This window comes from Balaenoptera acutorostrata, chromosome 6 (genome assembly GCF_949987535.1).
Source record: "Balaenoptera acutorostrata chromosome 6, mBalAcu1.1, whole genome shotgun sequence".
Classification (NCBI taxonomy): domain Eukaryota; kingdom Metazoa; phylum Chordata; class Mammalia; order Artiodactyla; family Balaenopteridae; genus Balaenoptera; species Balaenoptera acutorostrata.
This window is the reverse complement of record NC_080069.1, coordinates 48,481,015-48,502,498: the sequence shown is the minus strand read 5'-3', so window position 1 is coordinate 48,502,498 and position 21,484 is coordinate 48,481,015. Positions and strand designations below refer to the sequence as shown.

The following is a 21,484-nucleotide window of genomic DNA, read 5'->3' as shown; positions in this document are numbered from 1 at the left end:
GTAGTCCCTTTCTGGGACATCCCTGAAGGACAGTGGTGAAGGAAAATCCTCCCAGATGACAGACCTTTGAACCCTGGTTGTTCACTTTGCTTGGAATGAGAAGTGGCAAGATGTGCAATTACGTACTAATTCATGGGCTGTGGCCAATGGTTTGGCTGGAAGGTCAGGGACTTGAAAAGAATATGGTTGAAAAATTGAGAACAAGGAAATTTGTGAAAGAGGTATGTGGATAGAACTCTCCGGGCAAAAAACATGAAGATATTTGTGTCCCATGTGAATGTTTACCAAAGGGTCACCTCAGCAGAGGAGGATTTTAATAATAAAGTGGAGAGGATAACCTGTTCTATAGATACTACTCAGCTTCTTCCCCAGCCACTCTTGTCATCATCCAATGGGCTCATGGACCAAATAGCCATGGTGGCAGGGATGGAGGTAATGCACAGGCTCAGCAGCATGAATTTCCACTTACCAAGGCTGATTTGGCTACAGCTACTGCCAAGTGCCCAGTCTATCAGCAGCAGAGACTAACACTGCATCCCCATATGGCATCATTTCTCAGGGTAACTATCCAGCTACCTGATGGCAGGTTAATTACCACTTCTACCATGGAAGAAGCAGCATTTTGTTCTTACTGGAATAGACACTCTGGATACAGATTTGCCTTCCCTTCGTGCTATACTTCTGTCAAAACTGACATCTGTGGACTTAGAGAACGCCTTATCTGTCATCAAAATATTACACACAGCATTGCTTCTGGTCAAGGAACTCACTTCACAAGGAAAGAAGTGTGACAACGGGCCTGTGCTCATGGAATTCACTGGGCTTACCATGTCAGCCACAATCCTGAAGCAGGTAGCTTGATAGAGTGACCTTTTGAAAACTCAGTAAGAGTGTCAGAGAGTTGGCAATACCTTGCAGGTCAGGGGAAAGGTTCTCCAGAAGGTGGTGTATGTTCTGACCCAGTGTCCAATACATGGTGCTATTTCTCCCATAGCCAGATTCATAGGTCCAGGAGTCAAGGGGTAGAAATGGGCACTGCTCACTGTTACCTTAGTGACCCACTAGCAACATTTTTGCTTCCTGTTCCTGTGACGTTATGCTTGCTTGCCTAGAAATCTGTTCCCAAAGGAGAAATGCTTTCACCAAGAGACACAACAATGACTCCATTGAACTGGAAGTTAAGACTGCTACCCAACCACTTTGGACTCTACATGCCTCTTAACAGGCAAAGAAGGGAGTTACTGTAATAGCTGGGGTGAATGATCCTGACTCCCAAGGGGAAATTGGACTACAGCTCAACAGTAGAAATAAGGAAGACTATGTCTGGAATACAGAAGATCCCTTAGGACGTCTCTCAGTATTACTACGTCCTGTGATTTAAGTCAACGGAAAATTACAACAACCCAACCTAGGCAGGATTACAAATGGCCCAGACCCTTCAGAAATGAAACTTTGGGTCACCCCACCAGGTAAAGAACCATGAACAGCTTGGATGCTTGCTGAAGGCAAAGGAAATACATAGTGAGTAACAGAAGGAAAAGATAAATACCAGCCATGACCATGTGACCAGTTATAGAAAAAAGAACTATATGAGTTTTTTCCCTTTATTTTGTTACAAATGTGTGTGTGTGTTACGCACACTCTTGAGGAAAAGTAGTGCGTTTTTTTTAACATCTTTATTGAAGTATAATTGCTTTACACTGGTGTGTTAGTTTCTGCTTTATAACAAAGTGAATCAGCTATACATATACATATATCTCAACAACCCCTCCCTCTTACGTCTCCCTCCCACCCTCCCTATCCCACCCCTCTAGTTGGTCACAAAGCACCTAGCTGATCTCCCTGTGTGATGCAGCTGCTTCCCACTAGCTATCTATTTTACATTTGGTAGTGTATATATGTCCACGCCACTCTCTCACTTCATCCCAGCTTACCCTTCCCCCTCCCCATAATAGTGTATTTTTGGTTACATGCAGGATAGTTATATCTTGTTAGGTAGAGCTATGATCTTTGTTATAGTCTTTGTTTGAAGATTAAGTATGATTTAAGATGTGTATGGATGTCGAGTTGGCAAGGGGTGGACTTGTGATGGTTAATTTTATCTGTCAACCTGATTGGGCCATGCAGTGCCCAGATATTTGGTTAAACATTGAATGCTATTATGGGTGTGTCTGTGAGGGTGTTTCCGGATGAGATTAACACGTGAATCAGTAGATGACTAAAGCAGATTGCCCTCCCCTCTGTGGATGGGCCTCATCCCATTACTTGAAGGCCTGCATAGAACAAAAAAGCTGAGTAAGGGAGAATTTACTCCCTCTGCCTGATTATCTTTGAGCTGGGACATTTTTCTCCTGCCTTCTGATGTGGTCTCCAACTACACGTTACATCATTAGCTCTCCTACTTCTCATGCCCTCAGACTCAGACTGAAACTATACCATTGGCTCTCCTGGGCCTTCAGTTTGCCTACTGCAGTTCTTGGGACTTCTCAGTCTCCATAACAGCATGACCCAACTCCTTATTACCATATACATATGTATACAGTCCACATAGATATTACATATTTTTACTACATCTTATTGGTTCTGTTTCTTAGAGAACCGTAATACACACATTTAACATCATTTAATAAAATTAATATAATTGTATGCAAGTTGCGTGTCAGTTGCAATATCTATTTAAACATATATTAATTTAAGTCTTAAAAATTTTGAAGGGGAGACAAAGTGCTTAATAAAGTGGTCCCAAATATCTTGCCAACAACTCTGCTCTTACAGCCGTTTAATTAAAGCCAGGCCTTCAGAATCAACCTCCCTAATTTTCTTCCTAGCAAGTTGGTTTATTATTGTTCTTCTGTCCTTGTCACTCATATTTAGTTAGGGTCTGGAGTACTGGGTTTGAATGAGCCATAGATCTAGAAGTTTTCTGGTATAATTTAGGCTGGAGCATATATCTTTTCATGATTTTAAATATAATTTTATGGTTATCTTTACTGGAATTTTTAACATAAAAAAGTCAATAGCTATTTGATAGAAAAGTATTTTTCTAAAGTCTTATTTGCTCATTTGCTCTTATAATAAATGAAGAATTATTACAGTTTTTTATAATGGTAGACATAGTACCTTTTAAGATTTTGATCATTTAAATAAAGTAGACATATCAAACTTTATCTAATGATAAACTTGTTGTCTTTCCTTTAAAAAATATTCTGGTATATCTTTGGTCCCATGAGGAGAGAGGAAGAGTTTCTAGAGAATTTATGCAAAGTAAATCACTCACACCTGGATAATTGGACAAGCTGAACAAAAGAAACTCCATGTGAGGGTACATTTCTGTTCAGCTCAGGAATTACACACTTTCAGGAAATAGTTAGAAATAAAATTCCTCTAAGATATATAGCCACTATTAGCTTTGAGGCTAAATACTTTATATATATATATTTTCAAGTTTATCCTTATAAAAATCCTAAGAGGTAGATATTATCCCAATTTTATAGATAAAGATAATAAGCCTCAGAAAAGTTAATAAACTTGCTCAAGACAACTTTGACACCTAAATCAAAGTAACCAGTGACTGAGGTCTGATCTTAGCCCCCTGTAACTCAAGACGCTTAGTCTTCACCATTCAATTTTAGTGAATTTCTCCAAAGCTTAAAGGCCAACGATCATCAGTTAACCCAGAACACAGCTCAGTTTCTACCCCTGGACTCTTCAGATTTTTTTCTTTTCTTTTTTTTTTTTTTTTTTTACTTCAATAGCAACTGCAATAATTTAGAAATCCCTACTTCTATTAAAATACATAGCTGAAGATTATAAAATGTGCTTTGTCTACCTGTATACTATATGAGAGACAAAGAAAGATGCCTTTCCAACACAATTAGTCAATGACAGAGCTGGGAATTAAAATCTTTTAATTCTGCTCATCTCATCAAATGCAGAATTGGCGCATTTTTTTTCATGAGGATATTTTTCACATTTGAACCCAAGATAAGTGATGTAGTGAGATAATGTAATTTTCTTTCACTGCACCAGTCTTTGATTAAAGAAGTTATAGCCTTGCTTTGAAAAGCAGACATTTTTCAGTGACTCATTAAAATAATCAGGAACTTTACTCCACTTCCTTTAATGGTGGTACTTACATCTTTGACCTCTTCCGAGAACATCATATAAAAGGCTAATAATGCTAATATTAACAAGCATATAAAATAAGTGTTATAATTATCAATCCTAAAGAATTTATATAAACTAGTACATTCATGGTCATTTTAATGAATATACATCAGTAAGTCTGCAAAAGATTGGAATTCCAAAAAGCAAAACCTTCCCCTACATTCCACAAATGAAAAAGCAAGAGACAAGGAAGGTGAGAAAAGTATTGCCCCCATATCTAATATGAAAGACCCTTTATTTGTCCAAGCAAAGGATGGGTCATTTCTCCCCTAATGGTCAATTTCACTAAAAGTTTGTCCCTTCGGCTATCAGTGATCCTTAAAAAGGCTCAGCTTCTAGGAGGGAGTGGTCTGTTCAGTCATGCCTGAAGCTATTTTTCAGGTTAGTTAAGTATCAAAAATCTTAGAGTAGCCCTGCTGAGTGCATCATTATCTGCTACCTCAGAGGGAGAACCACAATTGTCCAACTCAAGTGATGCAGGGTCTGGACCTTAGCAATGACTATATTGGCATCTCAGTTATTACTAAAAAAGTCACCAGAGTTATAACCTTGACCATCAACAATTTGCTCTTGACAAAAGAAAGCTTAGCTTCCAACAGCTTTCTGGAGTTGGTTAAAACACGGGTTACGTACACTCTTATTTATACAATATACATACACATGGTGGGTACATATGCATACGAATAAGGTCTCCTTAACTCAAATTATGCAAGTGAATATATCCTTGTTTTTAATTTATTCCCTTTTCTTATTACCCAATTATGACACAAGCCTTGCAGCTACAAAACTGGATATTCACTGGGGCACAAATGCAGAAAGCAAAACTGATAAGAGGAATGTAGATTTTAATTAAAGGGCAGAAAGTGAAGCATTTTTCATGGTTAACAATAGAAATGCTTAGATTCTTGGCTCTTTTCACTGAATTTTTTTCTTCCCACTATGAGATTTAATTTAAACTATAAAGGAATTTTACTGCCAGAAAGGTTTACGGAAATTGCTTACAAAATACATTAAGATGTGCATATTAGAAATTAAGAAAGGTATCACAAAATTTAAAAAATGAGAGAAAACACAATGAACATTACAAGTACTGGCAAAGAGAAATCTATGCTTTCATTTTGGGGGTAAAAAGAAAAATTGGGTCATTCTGAATAATCCAAAAGGTCCATTGAACTCATTTATTAATTCACTTGTATAACATTTGGTCTCATGATTATTAATTGAAGTTATTTATGCCTTATCTTTCAAGTCATCTTACAAGCACTTCTCAAATTTCTTGAAATGTCTTAGGAGTAAAAATTATTTTTATATGAGAACTGTGTGCATGCAATATAAACAATAATTTCAAGGTAACCTCAGTCCCTCAAGCAAAACAAAATCTTAATGTTCCATCTAAAAAAATCTAAATCTTGGGGCTTCCCTGGTGGCGCAGTGGTTAAGAATCCTCCTGCCAAGGCAGGGGACATAGGTTCGTGCCCTGGTCCGGGAAGATCCCACGTGCCGCGGAGCACCTAATCCCGTGCGCCACAACTACTGAGCCTGTGCTCTAGAGCCTGCGAGTCACAACTACTGAGCCCACGTGCTGCAACTACTGAAGCCCACATGCCTACAGCCCGTGCTCCACAACAAGAGAAGTCACCACAATGAGAAGCCCACACGCCGCAATTAAGAGTAGCCCCAGCTCGATGCAACTGGAGAAAGCCTGTGCACAGCAACGAAGACCCAACACAGCCAAAAATAAATAAATAAATAAAATAAATTTGTAATAATAATTAAAAAAAAAAAATCTAAATCTTAAAGACCTAAAGAGCTGGACTTAAAAACCAGCAGACATCACAAGATAAAAAGAAAATAAGACTTCTGGGTTACTGTGAAAAGCTCTTTAATATTCTCCATCGACACAGAGCTGAGGGAGGCCAGGCAATGAGAAACTTTTCCCCTCCAAATTTGCAAAACATGAAAAGTTTGATCTGTAACACAAACACAGAGGTGTTTACTGAGTGGGTCAGGTATGATTAATGCACATGATAGTGTGGTTTAAAGTCTGCATACTAATTAAATCACTTGCCCCTGTCACCTACAATTCCTCAGCAGACATTATATTTACCAAAAAGGAGGAGCCATACTTCTTATCACATAATCTCTGAATGCACACATATCACTTAAATCTCATTTCCTGCCATTTCTTTCTATTCTATCCTCACTGACCTACTGCTATTTAATACCTCTGTACATTTGCCCATGAAGTTCTCTCTCACTGCAAACCATTTTCTCTCTAGCAAACTTCTACTCACACCTCAAAATCTAATTCAAGTTTCCACCATTCCCTGAATTTTCCCATAGCATTTTGTACATACATTTTCTACATTACTTAAGAAACTATCTGGCAATTATTTGGTTAATATCATGCCTTCCATACTAAGTTGTAGGCGCCACAAAGACAGGGCCATTCTCAAACATGAATGTATCTCTAATGCCTATTATATGGCTTAACACATGGTAGAAGAATCAAGATTTTTTTTTTAAATAAATGAAAAGTGTTCTTTGATAATTTCCTTATTCCATAGTGTACTTAATATAATCATTAATCAGTGACAACATAAAATTAGAGTTCATATTGGAAACATATGATCTTGAGTCCAAACCAGTAAAGTTCAAATTAACATTTGGTTGAGAATCGTAATGCAGAAAATGGTCTCAGCTATTCAACATTGATGAGAAAAGGAAGCTCTTGTTAGCTGATTAGAGAAAGGTTAACTTATTTCTGTCATGGTATTAGTTGGAGCTGAGATCTAGAACAGGCCTTCATTTACCAATATTTCTGAAATAATGGGCCTGGCGCTCACTTTAGAATTTTTAGAAATGTACCCTTTACTCACTACTCCTGTTTCCTTTCAGTGGTTGTCAACTGGGAGCAGAATCATCGTCCACAGGAGGATATTTGCAAATGTGGTCTAGGGACATTGGTTGTCACAACACTGGAGGATGCTAGTGGCATTTAGTAGCCAGGAGCTTATATCCTACAATGCTTGGGAAAACCCATGTAAAAAACAAATGTTCCCCCCAAACCATAATACTTCATTATGTAATACTTCAAGTGATCCAAGAGTCGTTTTGTATCGATTTGTATTACTAGCTTCTGCAGACTTTATTACACCATGGGATACATTCCAATCTCACGTTAGTCTATGCACGTAATGACATTTCATTGTCACGCACAATTCTTAGCTAGAATTGTTAACCAAGTAGAAGTCTTATTGGAAAATTGTAAGAAAAAAAAAAATAGATACCCTTCTTCAGCACATTTCCAGGTTGCCCTGAAAACAAGATTTTCATGGATGGATTACTAAAAGAAACTGCCTTTGTTGCCCAACTTTCTTCCTTTACTTGAATACTTCACAAAGACCAGTTTCCTTTGAAACTGATCAGGGTTTACTTTCTTTTTCTGTGGCAATTAAAGTTACATACCATACGTTATTAGCTTACACGATTAATGATAAGATATTTCCAGAAATCTCTAATAATTATATCTTCTAAGAATGAAAGCAATGAAGCCAACACCTGAAATCAGATATGTGTAGTGTTTCCTTAAAATAAGTATCTTAAATACAGAAAGAAATCAGTCATGGGTTTATTGATAGATCTGGGTTTGAATCCTAACTACAACATAATATATTTCATGTATACAACAAAGGGTCTGGATCAGAAAATGGTGGATAAGGTGAATAATGTCAAAGAAAGCAAACACCTTATCAATAGTTTTACACATCTGAAGAAAGACTAGGTTAATGAAATGAAGTAAAGGGAATCTCAATTTATTAGTGAATAGCTAGCATTAATTTGAGGAAAAAAATTCTCTGACCTTCCTATCCTGAGGATTTTTGTTTAATCGGCAGAAATATCCCAAAGTATTAAGATTCCATCTGATGGGTTAAGGACACTTGCCCTTTAGGCCACCAATAATTCCATTTATATGGTTCCCTTCTTGCCAAGTAAATTTCTATTTTGCCTTTTCATTCTGGTTTTCCTAACTGACCAGATGATCTAAGAATTGTGATTCAGTTGGCAGTCTTAATTGTCATTATGGATTAATAACTTTCTATTTGGTTTATATGGAGTTTTGTTACTGAAAATTTATTCAAGTAGATTTCAATTTGACCAATTCCAGATACATGGGCAAAATTGAATTTCTGGAATAAACACTCTCAATTGGCTATTTGTCCAGATCCCACCAATTAGATGCCCCCTAACTGAGTGGCAGGTGAGTCCTACTCAGAAATCAACTTGCAATTTCTATAATTGCAACAATAAACAGCAAATTTGGGGAAAATCCCTAATTGGGTATTTATACATTAGATCCTTTAGCTTCGTGCCCCAATGGGAATATTCAAATTCAGAGTCCTAGAGAGTCAAAAAAAGCAAAACTGGTAAGTCAAAAAAAGCAAAACTGGTAAGTCAAATGCAGATTCTGATGACTGAAAAATGAAGAGCCAGCCAAACACTTTAGATGGAGAAAGGAGAGTGTTATTTTGGTTTTGCACAGATATTTCACATCTTGAAGTTGATAATCCCTTTCCTATGGAAGCCCAATAAAATCACATCTCTTCAGTTTCAAGTAGCAGAGGGTCAGAACTGCAAAATATGTTGAAAGGAGCAGGCAAATGAGCAAACAGGCTTAAATGGGTTAAGAAAATCGATGAACTAGTGAATCAAATTGTTCAACATTTTCAATATGGACTGAGCAATGACTAAGAAGAAGGAGGTTTTCAGTTTAGTTTTACTTGTGAAAGATAAACATTAAGGGAAAAGAGGAGGTATTTAGCATAGAACAAAAGCACATAAATAGAAGACCCAGTCATAAAAATGAGAAAATGAAGCTTTAGAATCAATAGCAAGTAAATATTTCTAATCACAAGAACTGCCTAGTAAATTACTCATAAGAAAAGGCAACAAACAACTCAGATTCCCAAGAGATATTTTCAAGAGTTATTTCAGTCCAAAGGAAAAATTCAGTTAAATAAGAAGTAATTCTTAAACCTTCTAGGTCAAAGTAGTTTTTATAAAAATTTTGGTTTTGACTTCTAGCATATACTTAACTTAGAAAGGATAAACTATTTGTTCAGGAATGCCTTAAATCAACAATGTTAGTAATAGATATGTAGGATGTAGATAGGTAGGTGAGTAGGTAGTCAGATAAAAGTATGGAGACAAATAGACGGATGGAAGAGTGTATAGAAAAACAGATGAAAAGATAAAATTAGTTTAAACCCTTTGAAAATTAATTGATTAAAAAAAATTTTTTTAACTTATTGGAGTATAGTTGCTTTGCACTGTTGTGTTAGTTTCTTCTGTACAGCAAAGTGAATCAGCCATACATATACAAAGATCCCTGTTTTTAGATTTCCTTCCCATTTAGATCACCACAGAGCATTGAGTAGAGTTCCCTGTGCTATACAGTAGGTTCTCATTAGTTATATATTTTATACATAGTAGTGTATACATATCAATCCCAATCTCCCAATTCATCCCACCACCCCTCGTCCCCCCTTGGTATCCATAAGTTTGTTCTCTACATCTGTGTCTCTATTTCTGTTCTGTAAATAAGTTCATCTGTACCATTTTTCCAGATTCCACATATAAGTGATATTATGATATTTGTTTTTCTTTCTAATTGATCTTTAGAGTTCTTTAATAATTGTAGTAAGGGTCTTGCGTTATAGAAATATCTGCAATTTCCTTTAAGCTTTATTGTGAATGACATAAATTATTTTGAATGAGAAAAATACTTTTTTTTTTTTTTTTTAGGGTTTCCCAGATATAAGCTTATCTTGGTTGTCACAGTGTTTCTCAAACTTGGCTAGAAACCAAAATTCCTGGGATGCTTGTTAAAGGTACACATTCCCAGGATCTATAACATCTCATTCACAGGAAACAGAATCTTCAAGGGGAGGAGTCTGAGAATAGGAAGTTTTAAAAAGCACTATTGAGATTCGTATGGTTCCAGGATTCAGTGTAACAGCATCCATAAATCCAGAAATAAGAGTTTCAGTATGTAAACTTTTTCTAAGAGTCAATTTCAATTTTAGGGAAATTGGGATAGTAAGTGGTAGACTTCATCTGCTGGGTATATATATATTCAATTCAGTTTCCCAAGAATGGCCTAAAGCCTACTGACTATGTCTAAACCTCTGCTAAGTGCTCAAGGATGGGGGCAGGGTAAGAGGAGGTAGTAATAACCAAACAACAACAACAAAAGACAAGACTCCTGCCAACAGAGAGCTTACAGTCTGGTTTGGCAAACATGAATAATAAAGACAAATGGAAGCTTATGCAAGACAGTATATGATAAAGCATTTGGGGATTGAGGAAGTACGAGAATGTAAAAAGAAATTGTGGAAATTGATGAACAAAAACATCACCTACCAGTCAAGGTCAATTGCATTACCAACAGGAGGAAAGGTACTGTTCCATCTCCAACAAGTAACAGGAAGGTTACTACTTCACTACCCAGCAGGAGGTATTCCCCTCCCCTGGCAACAGCCCAGCCAATGAGAGACTGTCACAGTTCAGCCAATGAAATGCCAGTACACTTCGAGCTCCTAGTTACTTCCGTTGGACACTTTGTTTATAATAGCCCCTCTGAACTCCCCCTTCTCACCTATAACGCAACACTCCTCGGCTTCCTTCCCTGGACTTGTCTGCGGTCACCATAGATTGCACGTCCCAAACTGCAATTCTTTGCTGTTCTGAAATAAATCCGTTTTGCTGGTAAAATAACTAGCTGTTTTAATGGTTTAGGTCAACATAATGATATCAGTGCAGGCTTGAGTTGAACCACAGTTAAAAAATTGATGGACTCCTGTAGCTAATTTAGTCCAGTGGGGATATTTTGCAATAGAAAAATTTGAAAGGTGAGACTGCAATACCCAGGTATTCAACCCACTAAAAAAGAACACAGTGAAGAATAGAGGCAGGAACAAGAGTGGGGAGCCGTCAGGTCATGAAGGAGGCCAATCAGGCAGAAAAACATAGAACCTTTTCTTCTCTTTTCTCTATCCTTCATTGTTTTGTTACAGTGTTCTCCAAACCAGTATTATTAGGCCAGAGAAAGAAATGCTGTGCTCTTACCTGGTTTCAAGAGGAGGGCATATGAGAAACCCCCAGTGATTACTAGAGAATATTGGGGGTAGGTGGGGAAGAGGTGAAGGTTGAGAGCAGTAGAATATGCAGTGTTAACTACAGGGAGTTTTTTATACACTCAGTAATTTGTAGTCTAAACTATGAGGTACCAGGGATTTATTGGTAGACTTTGGGTATTTTATTATTTATTTATTTTTGAATTTTATTTTATTTAATTTTTATACAGCAGGTTCTTATTAGTTATTTATTTTACACATATTAGCGTATATATGTCAATCCCAATCTCTGAATTCATCCCACCACCACCACCCACCTCCCTGCCACTTTCCCCCCTTGGTGCCCGTACTTTTGTTCTCTACATCTGTGTCTCTATTTCTGCCCTGCACACCAGTTCATCGACTTTGGGTGTTTTAAGCAGCTCTGTAATGCTGCAGAGACTGAAGTAGCCTAAAAAATTATGTTTTTATACAGTATTTTCTAAGAATGTCAAATTGCCTTCTCAAGACCACCACATTACCATCTCTTCTTAAGGAATAAATTTTGATTTATAGCTAGAGTCAGAACTTGGTATCTGTACTCTAATTCAGTTCCAGGATATGCTTCTGACCTATTGTTGTGAACACTTGGAAAACATTTGCTCCATGTTTGAGCAAACTGTGTGTTAATATCCTTTCTTCCTCCTCCCCCGCGCATTTTCTCTCTCGCCTCAGCAGATACGAAATTTGAACAGAAGGTCTTGAAGTTCCCAGTTTTATGCATTCTTTAAATATTTAAAAATAAATTTTATATTTAAAAAATTCTTCCCTTTACTCACAAACCCCCCACCCACCAATGAATAGCTTCAACTAAAGTGGCATAAACTACTTTATTCTCTCCCAGGCTCAGTACCCTAAGATTCCTTGATCAGAATTTTTTCTAATTAGGGCTCTCTCTCTCCCAAGCTATCAGGGCCTGAGGCCCTGTGGCTGATTTGCTCTGTGCTAAGGTTAGTCCTGATTTCCATGTCTTTGTTGAGTAGACATATGGGAAGGGACAAAATCGTACTTCACTGTCAAAAATGATTCAATAAAGTTCCACTTTTTATTTTTAAATAGCATCTTGAGAGAAAGTTTTATCCCCACTCAGCCCCTCATATGGTAGCAATCATCACAGGAACACACAGCCCTCATTGGTTATGAACTACCAGCCGGTCCACAATCAGCCCCCTTCAGATGTAACTGCCCACAGGTCAAAAGTGAGCAGTCGGTCCTAAACTTCCTGGATAGTCAACAGACAGGTTGCTATCTCTGGGCTCCTTTTTGCAACAATCTCTACCTTTAGGATGTGTCAGAACTGGGAAGGAGAAGAGCCAAAACAATTCCTACATAATCATCCTACCCTACTGCCACCCACAGTAATCTCAATGTTTTTGAAATGAACGCATAAACAGTGCTCACTGTATGTGATATGCTAGGCACTCTTCAGAGCACTTTGGCAATACTGACTCACCTAATTCACTCGATCCTCATAATAACCTTAGGAAGTAGCTACCATTATTATCCCCAATTTACAGATGAGGACACAGATGTATAAAGAGGTTAAACAATTTGTCCAACGTCACACAGCTAGTAAGATTTCCAGAAAAGGGAAATTAGGTCTTCCCCCCAAAAAGACAGATATTTGATTTTCCAAAAAACCGTGTGAATCAAATCAAATTAAAATATATTCCTGGGGATTCTTTTTTGTTTTCTATGCCTATAATTTATTCACCCCTAGAAATGTCAGGTTAGGACAAAACTATAAATCAACTCTAGTTAACAAGAGGCAGTAGGATGGATAAGAAGATGGGTGCGGAAATTCTGAAAAAGTTCACCAGTGGTATCCTTTTGGTGAGGCTGTAGTAGCCAGGAGGATCAGGCTAATCTCTAGAAAATTCCCTCTAAAAATCTTTTGCCTTCCCTATGGATTAAATTGCAACTCTACTACAGCAACAAGAACTTTTAGGACTTATCTTGCTTCTTCCCTGTTGTCAGGTGGAAGATAAGAGAAGCTCTCTACTGAAGACTTGATGGAAAATAGAAAGAGAAAAGAAAAATTAAAAGCAAAAATAAGTTAGGAATAAAAACTATGGAGTTTGTGCTTTAAAGAGGAACTAATACAATGAATAACCACTAGTTAGCCTAATATAGCAAAAATAGAGAAAGTACAAATACTGATTGTGGTTTGATAAGGGAAAAGAATTGCAGCTATACAGGAAATTAAATGTTTGAAAACCTAGATAAAATGATTGATTTTCTAGGAAGACAAACTACCAAAATTGACTTAAGAAGTGATAAAAATACTAACAGGTCAATAATCATGGAGGATATTAACAACGTTTTCAAAGAGCTACTTTCTGAAGTAGTGCCAAACTTGATTTCAAAATTAAATTATTTTATTCTTAAAAAAACACATAATTCCTATGATATTTAATATATCTCAGAATATAACAAAATACAACAAAATAAAGGAAGATTCCTAATTATTTTACAAATCCAGAGCAACATTTATACCAAATCCTGAGAAAGTTAGCACACCGAAATGATAAAATTACACTAATATCACTTTTTATGATCAATGAAAAAAAAAAAAAAAAACCCTAAACAAAACCCAGTAGTATATTGTGAGAGTAATTCTTTATGACCAAGTTTGACATTATTGAAAAGCAAAGATATTCCAGCATTAACATATCAATAATTGTAACTGACTGTTGGAATAGACCAATAGAAAAAGACCATATCATCCCTTTAGTAGATGCTTAAGAAGTATTTGATGAAATCCAACATTTCCATTACAAATGAGGATTATGTAATACTTTCTTAACTAAACATAAATTTATATTTATGCACGCACACATGTACCTACATACACACTAAATATACGTATAAAATACCAAAGGTCACTATGATGTTTAGACTTGACAGTGATATTGTAGAAGCACTGCAAATAAAGTCAAGATCAAATTAAGGGTAACTTTTATCATCAGTGCTATTTATTATTATTCTGGATGTACTGACAAAGTTGGACACTAGTACTATGAATATTTTAAAAAAGAAGAAAATACTATAATCATTTAAAGTTGATATGATTGTTACTATAAAATCCCAAATAAAATCAATTTGAATTTAATATGAGAACTTATTGAAGATTTTTTATATCCTAAACAATGACACAGAAGAAAATTTAATGAAAAAATCCTACTTTCTATGGCCATAAAACCACAAAAATTCTTGAGAATAAACTTAATACAGAGGTTGTAGAAATTATGAACTAATGAAGACTTGAAGAAAGTGACATATTTTGTTCTGGAATCAGATGATTCAATGTTGTAAAGCTATCAATGTTTCCTACATAAATCTAGAAATGAAACACTGCTCTCCCATAAAAATACAAACCAACTTGTTTTAGAATTGATTTGGAAGAATAAACATACAATAATGCACAGATAAATCTTAAGTGTAATCAGGGCTTAAAAAACCTACCTAATATAAAGACATAAACGGATTAACAGAGTATGGTGCTGGCCAAAAAATAGATCAGTGGAACAGAAGAGAGAGCTCGAAAATAAACCCAAGAATATGTGGGAATTTCATGTGTATAAAAATGACATTTTAATTTAGTAGAAAATAGCTATTAACTAAGTGTCAATGGGACAATAGGAAGCAATTTGAAACAAATAAACTAGAGCCTTTATTTCTTACACAAAATTCAGAGTGGATCAAATATTTTAATGTAAACAATGAAAATACAAAAGTTCTAGGAGAGGAGTTCCCTGGTGGCACAGTGGTTAAGAATCTGTCTGCCAATGCAGGGGACACGGGTTCGAGCCTTGGTCCGGGAAGATCCCACATGCCGCAGAGCAACTAAGCCCGTGCGCCACAACTACTGAGCCTGCGCTCTAGAGCCCGTGAGCCACAACTACTGAGCCCACGTGCCATAACTACTGAAGCCTGAGCGCCTAGAGCCCGTGCTCCACAACAAGAAAAGCCACTGCAATGAGAAGCCCGCGCACCGCAATGAAGACCAGCCCCCACTCGCCGCAACTAGAGAAAGCCCACGTGCAGCAACAAAGACCCAACACAGCCAAAAATAAATAATAAATAAATTTATTAAAAAAAAATGTTCTAGGAGAAAATTTAAGTGGATGCAACTTGCTGGTAGGAAATGCTTAAAATATGACAAAATCTGAAAGTCATAAAAACACTGATAATTTTAAATAAAAATAAAAATCACGTATTAGCTTACCTTAAACAACATAAACTGATAGGCAACAACTTTAGAAGAAACCAATTTCAGTATAACTAGAAACCAAAGGACCAATATCCATAGTATATAAAACACCTAAATATCAATGAGGAAAAGATAAATAACTGACAGTCCTCAAAATTAATAAGGTTATAAAAATATAATCAGAGAGCTCACTGTGTCCTATGGTAAGACATTTATTTTTTCTGGGAGTTTAAATTAGCACAACCTCCTACAAGGCAATCTGGCAATATCTAGTAAAATAAGAAATATTAATAATTTTGACCTAGTAATTTCACTTAGTGAACATTTGTATCAGTGCAGAAAGACATTTTTTCCCCCAAATTGTCAGGCATTGGAAACAGCCTGTATGCCCATTTGTGAGGGTTGCATATATATGCTATAGTGTATCTCTGTACATGGAGATAGGTCTCTGTGTGTGGAAACAGTAGTAATTCTAATATATATATATATATATATATAATGTAACATAATTATAGAGTATAGGCCTTGTGTAGATTATTTACTGCTATAACCCAGAGCCTAGAACATTGATGTTCAATAAATGTTTGCATGTTGAATGAACAAATGTGTCATTATATTTTAAAAGTCAACTGTAAAATGACATGCAGTGTAAAATCATATACGTATAAAAAGTCTATCTCTTTAACAGTAGCATAGTAGTCTTCAAGAGATTTTCACTGCCTAATTTGTCAATGTCTATAATTTTCACATTTTAATAAACATCCAAGTATCTATGATTAAAATATTAAAATACTAAGAGGAGAGAGCACTTCTCTATGCTTCTATACTAAAGCTATGCTATTTGGTCCTGCCTAAACTTAAATTTGTTGGGATTAAATTAACATTAGGTAGTGGGATACAATATTACAGAACGATGTTATGTTCTGGGAAAGGAAAAAAAGAAGAGAATGGTTAAGGAATTTTCATTAAAGAAAGCAAATATGATCGAGACAAGACAATGAAAAGAGCTTTACCAAGCACCTTCACATACACATTCATTTAATTCTCATAGTATTATTTGTGTTTTAAAAATGAGAAGAGTAATGTCTAGAAAGAAGACAAGACCCAAAATCAGTACTGGAGAATCAAGACTTGAACTTGCTTTAATCACCCCATTCTATTTCTAGTGCTATGACAATCATCACTATGTAGCAGGTGCCTCTAGCTGGGGAGATGGTATCTCTTTGGGTGGTGGAGAAGGAAGAGGGGGAGGCAGGGGATTGGATGGGGAAGTCCAAATTTCTATCTAAAACATATTTGTATAGCCTACTAGTTATTACCATGGCTATTTGCTTACTTGCAATATTTTTTTTCACCCATAAAGAAAAATTGAGACTTTGGGTCAGACTACTAAGGCACTGTTTTTCTACTCAAAATAAAGCTCGCTCCTCTCCTGTGCGGTCAAATTTCAATTTGTAAAGGTTATAAATCAAACATGAACACATGCTGATCCAAATGTAAAGAAACTGCAAGAAAAAATATGGTGTTTCCATTTCTGTATTGTTTGGTCTGCTTGGACACATGCCTATGAGTGAGTTTTTATTTATAAAGACACAGGATAGATTGTATATTATTCTTCTGATAGGGGGGAAATTCATAGGCTTTATGCACAGAGTATTATATTTCTGGGCATCAAAATTACTTTCTACCTGTATTAAATCCCTGTGTTTCCATAATGAAAAGAAAGCCTTTGTGCTCTAATGAATGATACTGTGCAATTTATAATCAAAGGTTATGAATTTCCACTTTGCAGCATTCCCTTTTCAAACACCTACAGGCTTTCAATATGTGTTCCAACTGCACTTACAGAGATAACAACCCCATCCTAATAATGCCTTAATATTGGATTACAAGGAAGAACACAATATTAGGTTGGAATGAAACACAGTTTTTCTCCAATGAAGAAAACTGGAGAAGCAAACCCAGAAAACTCAACTTGTTTCATTTCTTACTTTTAGGAGAAGCTTTAGAAATAATTTGCTTTACTTTTCAATTACTGACTCCCCAGCTGTTCGGAGGCAGAAGGGAAAACTATGAGTATATTGGAACTGCTATTGAATTTTAATTCTCCTCTGTGAATTCCAGTCAGAAATTCTCATCATTGGTGCTTTATTTATTGGTAGCTTATTTATTTGGAGAGAAGCTCTATGAGAGCATTCAGATTCATTTAAGAAAAATATGTAAGCCATGGACACATAATGGTTTCCAGCTTTGGGGAAACAAGTTTACCTTGATAATACCATACATTTACTATAAGAATCCAGTTGCTCTGTGTTTCGATTTCCATCAAATTCAATAACCTGGAGCCAGGAATCCAGATGTAACAGAAAACAGAAGCCACACGCAACATGAAAGGATCAGGCATGAAAAGTTATGCCTCTAAGAGAGTCCCATACGTTCCTACTTAAACCCTCTTAGTTTTCACCTTTGCACACAACCTTAACAAGTCATATTTCCTTACGTCTACTCTTTTTTCTTCAGTGTCCACCCGATAGTCAGAATGGTCTTTTTAAAACACAAGACTGTTTACGCTACTTCCAGCATAAAACTTGTGCACATAGGATATGCCCAATATGTGCTTGTGGAAATGAATTACTTCTTTTTCTGTAAAATAAGCTCCATTGAAATGACAGAATAAATTTTAAATTACATGCCAGTGTAATAACTATTTATAATTAAAAGACAAAATTGACTCTGGATTTGAGGAAATAGATGATACAAGGTAGTATGTCCAGATGACTAACCACTGCTGATTTGAATCCCTTCTTTCTAATGAATCATTTACTAAAATAGAAAAGATCTTTATTGAAACAAATATCTAAGAGGATTTGGGGATTCTATCCTTGCTTGCTGGGTCTAAAGGTTTTTCTCCCATTTCCTCTTACATACCTCTCAATTATGTATTAAGGGGAACAATAATATCAGACATGCTGGCCTCAAAGTACACAATATCCTCCCTAAACTGGAGGCAATTCCAGAAAATGCTACTCCCTTCAACAGAAACTAACAGGAGTCAGTATAATTCAGTGAGAGTAACCACTCCAAGGAATGTTTTTTTAAACATGCAATAGATCCAATTAGCATTGTTAAAGAAACTACTATGCACCAGGCAGTGTACTAGGCATTTTGAAATAGATGCTCTCATTCAATCCCAAAATATCCACATCCATTTTATCACACAGGCATTTTAATCCCAATTTTGCAAATGAAGTTCACAGAGATTGAAATTTTCCAGTGAAAATAATACGTCTCTCAAACCTCAGGCAGATGAAAATATAATTTATAAAAGATTTTTTCTGGGATATTATAAAGGAAAAAAATTGCTAATTTGCATTGAATCTAGGAAGATGAAGATCAGACAGGAATAATTTATTAGTACTTAGCCAATAATATCCAGTATATATATATGTAATATATATAATATCCATATATATATAAATATCCACTGCCTCAGATAAACTTGAGCATACCAACTACTAAAAGAATGAGCTCTTTGCAGGACCAAGGATGTCCCTCCAGGCTGCTTAGATGAATCATACTCCTGATGATGATGATGGTGGTGGTAATGCTATATTATACTGTTAACTTACTGAGCACTTTCTAGGTGAGAAAACTGGAGCTCAGGGAGTGTAAAGAAGTTCTGAGAGGGACAAAAACTTTGGGTTGAGGTAACTGTTGAGTCCAAACTCATGTTCTTTACTCTAGCATGGGTACTACAACTGTCCAACTGCCTGCCCCATATCCATGCCCCTGCCCTAATGCTGTGCTCACCCAGCAACCTCCTGGTCAGACATTTGGTTTCCCAAGTACTTAGCCAAGATATTAGCCTAGATAATGAAGATTCGAGCACTTTGAAGGTGGCCACACATATTGTACCTAAATGGATTGGCCTTGTTAGTTTACTAACTACACAGGATAAGTTTAATTATTTTGACTCTTATTTCCCTCTGAGTCTTCCTACTCTGGGAGCAAATGAAAAAAATCAAGTTTCTGTGACTGAAAAGTTCAGAACCAGAAAGACTGCCCTCCTGTGAACCCCGACAGCTCAGGTTGTCTCTTTTTGTAATTCTGAGTCGTTTATCAACAGTGGTTTTCTCACAGTCTGCAGACACAAGAGGAAGGCTTCTAATGAAGTGCCTTACACTCCTGCCAAGTTTATCCACAGGAATTTCCTCAGAGGAGATGCTGCTATCAGAAGCAAAATCTCTGAAGTACCGATGAAGAGCCTTGAGTAAGAGAAAAGGTAGTAAAGGAAAGTCAGAGAAAGGAGGGCCCTTCAAGATGGTTAGGGAGCCTGGAAGACAAGGAAGCAGGCCTCATCTCTCCCCAGCCATTTCCTCCCTCAGCATGTCACGTGTCTTTCCTTCAGCTTACCTCCTCCTTCTCTTTCCAAATTTGATTAGAACGACCTCGGAGCTCAGCAGAGCATGTCTAACAACAAGGCTATGAGTGGGAGGGAAGCTTCTATTAGGATACCTCTGGGGGTGACAACGAAGGGCCAACCTGGGCATAGACAAGAGGGGATTGCCCTTCCAACTGCTATTTCCACTTAGAGCTCCTTGGCAGGGGAGTACAGCAATTCCCAAGGATGTTCTAAGAATGAGTTTCAGAGGAAACAATCTGACTGTGCAGTTACAATACAGCTAAGGAACCATCCTTCACAAAGTACCCATTAAGGAGGAATTGGCCAGCTCCAATTTTCACTTCCACTGTAAATACTTATAAAGGACCAGCTTCAGAAACAAGTCTTTATTTAGATTATTCCTCATTCCTTTATTTTGTTTGCAAAGTACGTGTATAACAGAATGCTATACAAATTAGTAAAAGGATCAAAGAGAAAAATAAGAGTACAACAATAAACCAGCTAAAAGAAAGTTGTACACAGACCTACATATGAGGACAGACTTGAATAATCGCTAAATTCTCAGATAATTCATCATTTTCATGCTTGATTTAAGGGTATAACAAACTGCTTCACACGTGCATAAAAATGGTGATTGTAAATATTTTCTTATTTTGTCACCTGGTCTGCAAATTGGCATAGAATGGAAAATATTTTAATTTTGTTTTGTGAATTATTTAAAAAGTGATCTGCACAGTGTTTTCCCATACGTATTATAAGTGTGTAAATGTCTGAGGTGAATCCACAGAGAATTAAAATACTGAAATAATGTTATGGTACATTTTAAAATGAAAGTTCCCTTTGCTCAAAAATAATCACAGAAAAGGTATCTAATTCTTTGTTTCAAACAAGTTTTAATGGGCATATGGGCAGATTTCCTTTATCCTTAGATCATTAATTTATGAACTTTTTTTCTGATATAAATTTTATTGATTTTCATATCTGAACATTAGAAAAAATATTAATTTGAAAATACAAATAAACTTTTTAATTTCTTTATAGGCTTCTGGGATTTCCTGGGATTAATTATTTACAAATCTGATAAAAAAACAAATGATGTTTCCTGCTTTACTTGATTGCTTAGTTAAATAAAGACAATAAAAATGATCTCAAATAAGCTTCAGTAACTGAAAACAGTTGATATAACTGAATATATTTCCTGTCACCTTTATTTTGCTTGCAACGTATATATATAATAGAATGCAATACTGACATTATTGTAATAAGATTAGAGCAAAGAGCAGAATAAGAGTAAAACAATAAAACAGCTACACGAAAGCTGCACACAGACATATATATGAGGACAGACCTGAATAGCTGCTAAATTCTCAGATAGTTCATCATTTTCATGCTTGATTTAAGGGGATAACACACTGCTTCACACATGTATAAAAATGGTGATTGTAAATATTTTCATATTTTATTAGAAAGGTGACAGTTTCTGTTCAGAGAAAACTGACTAGGAGATCCCCCTAACCCAAACTCATT

The 21,484-nt window shown here is 36.2% G+C and overlaps 1 protein-coding gene across 2 annotated transcripts in view; it reads right to left on the bottom strand.

The window, feature by feature from the left end:
- Positions 1-21,484, bottom strand: part of LINGO2 (leucine rich repeat and Ig domain containing 2) — a 1,241,515-nt gene that overhangs the window by 186,051 nt on the left and 1,033,980 nt on the right. The window lies entirely within an intron of this gene.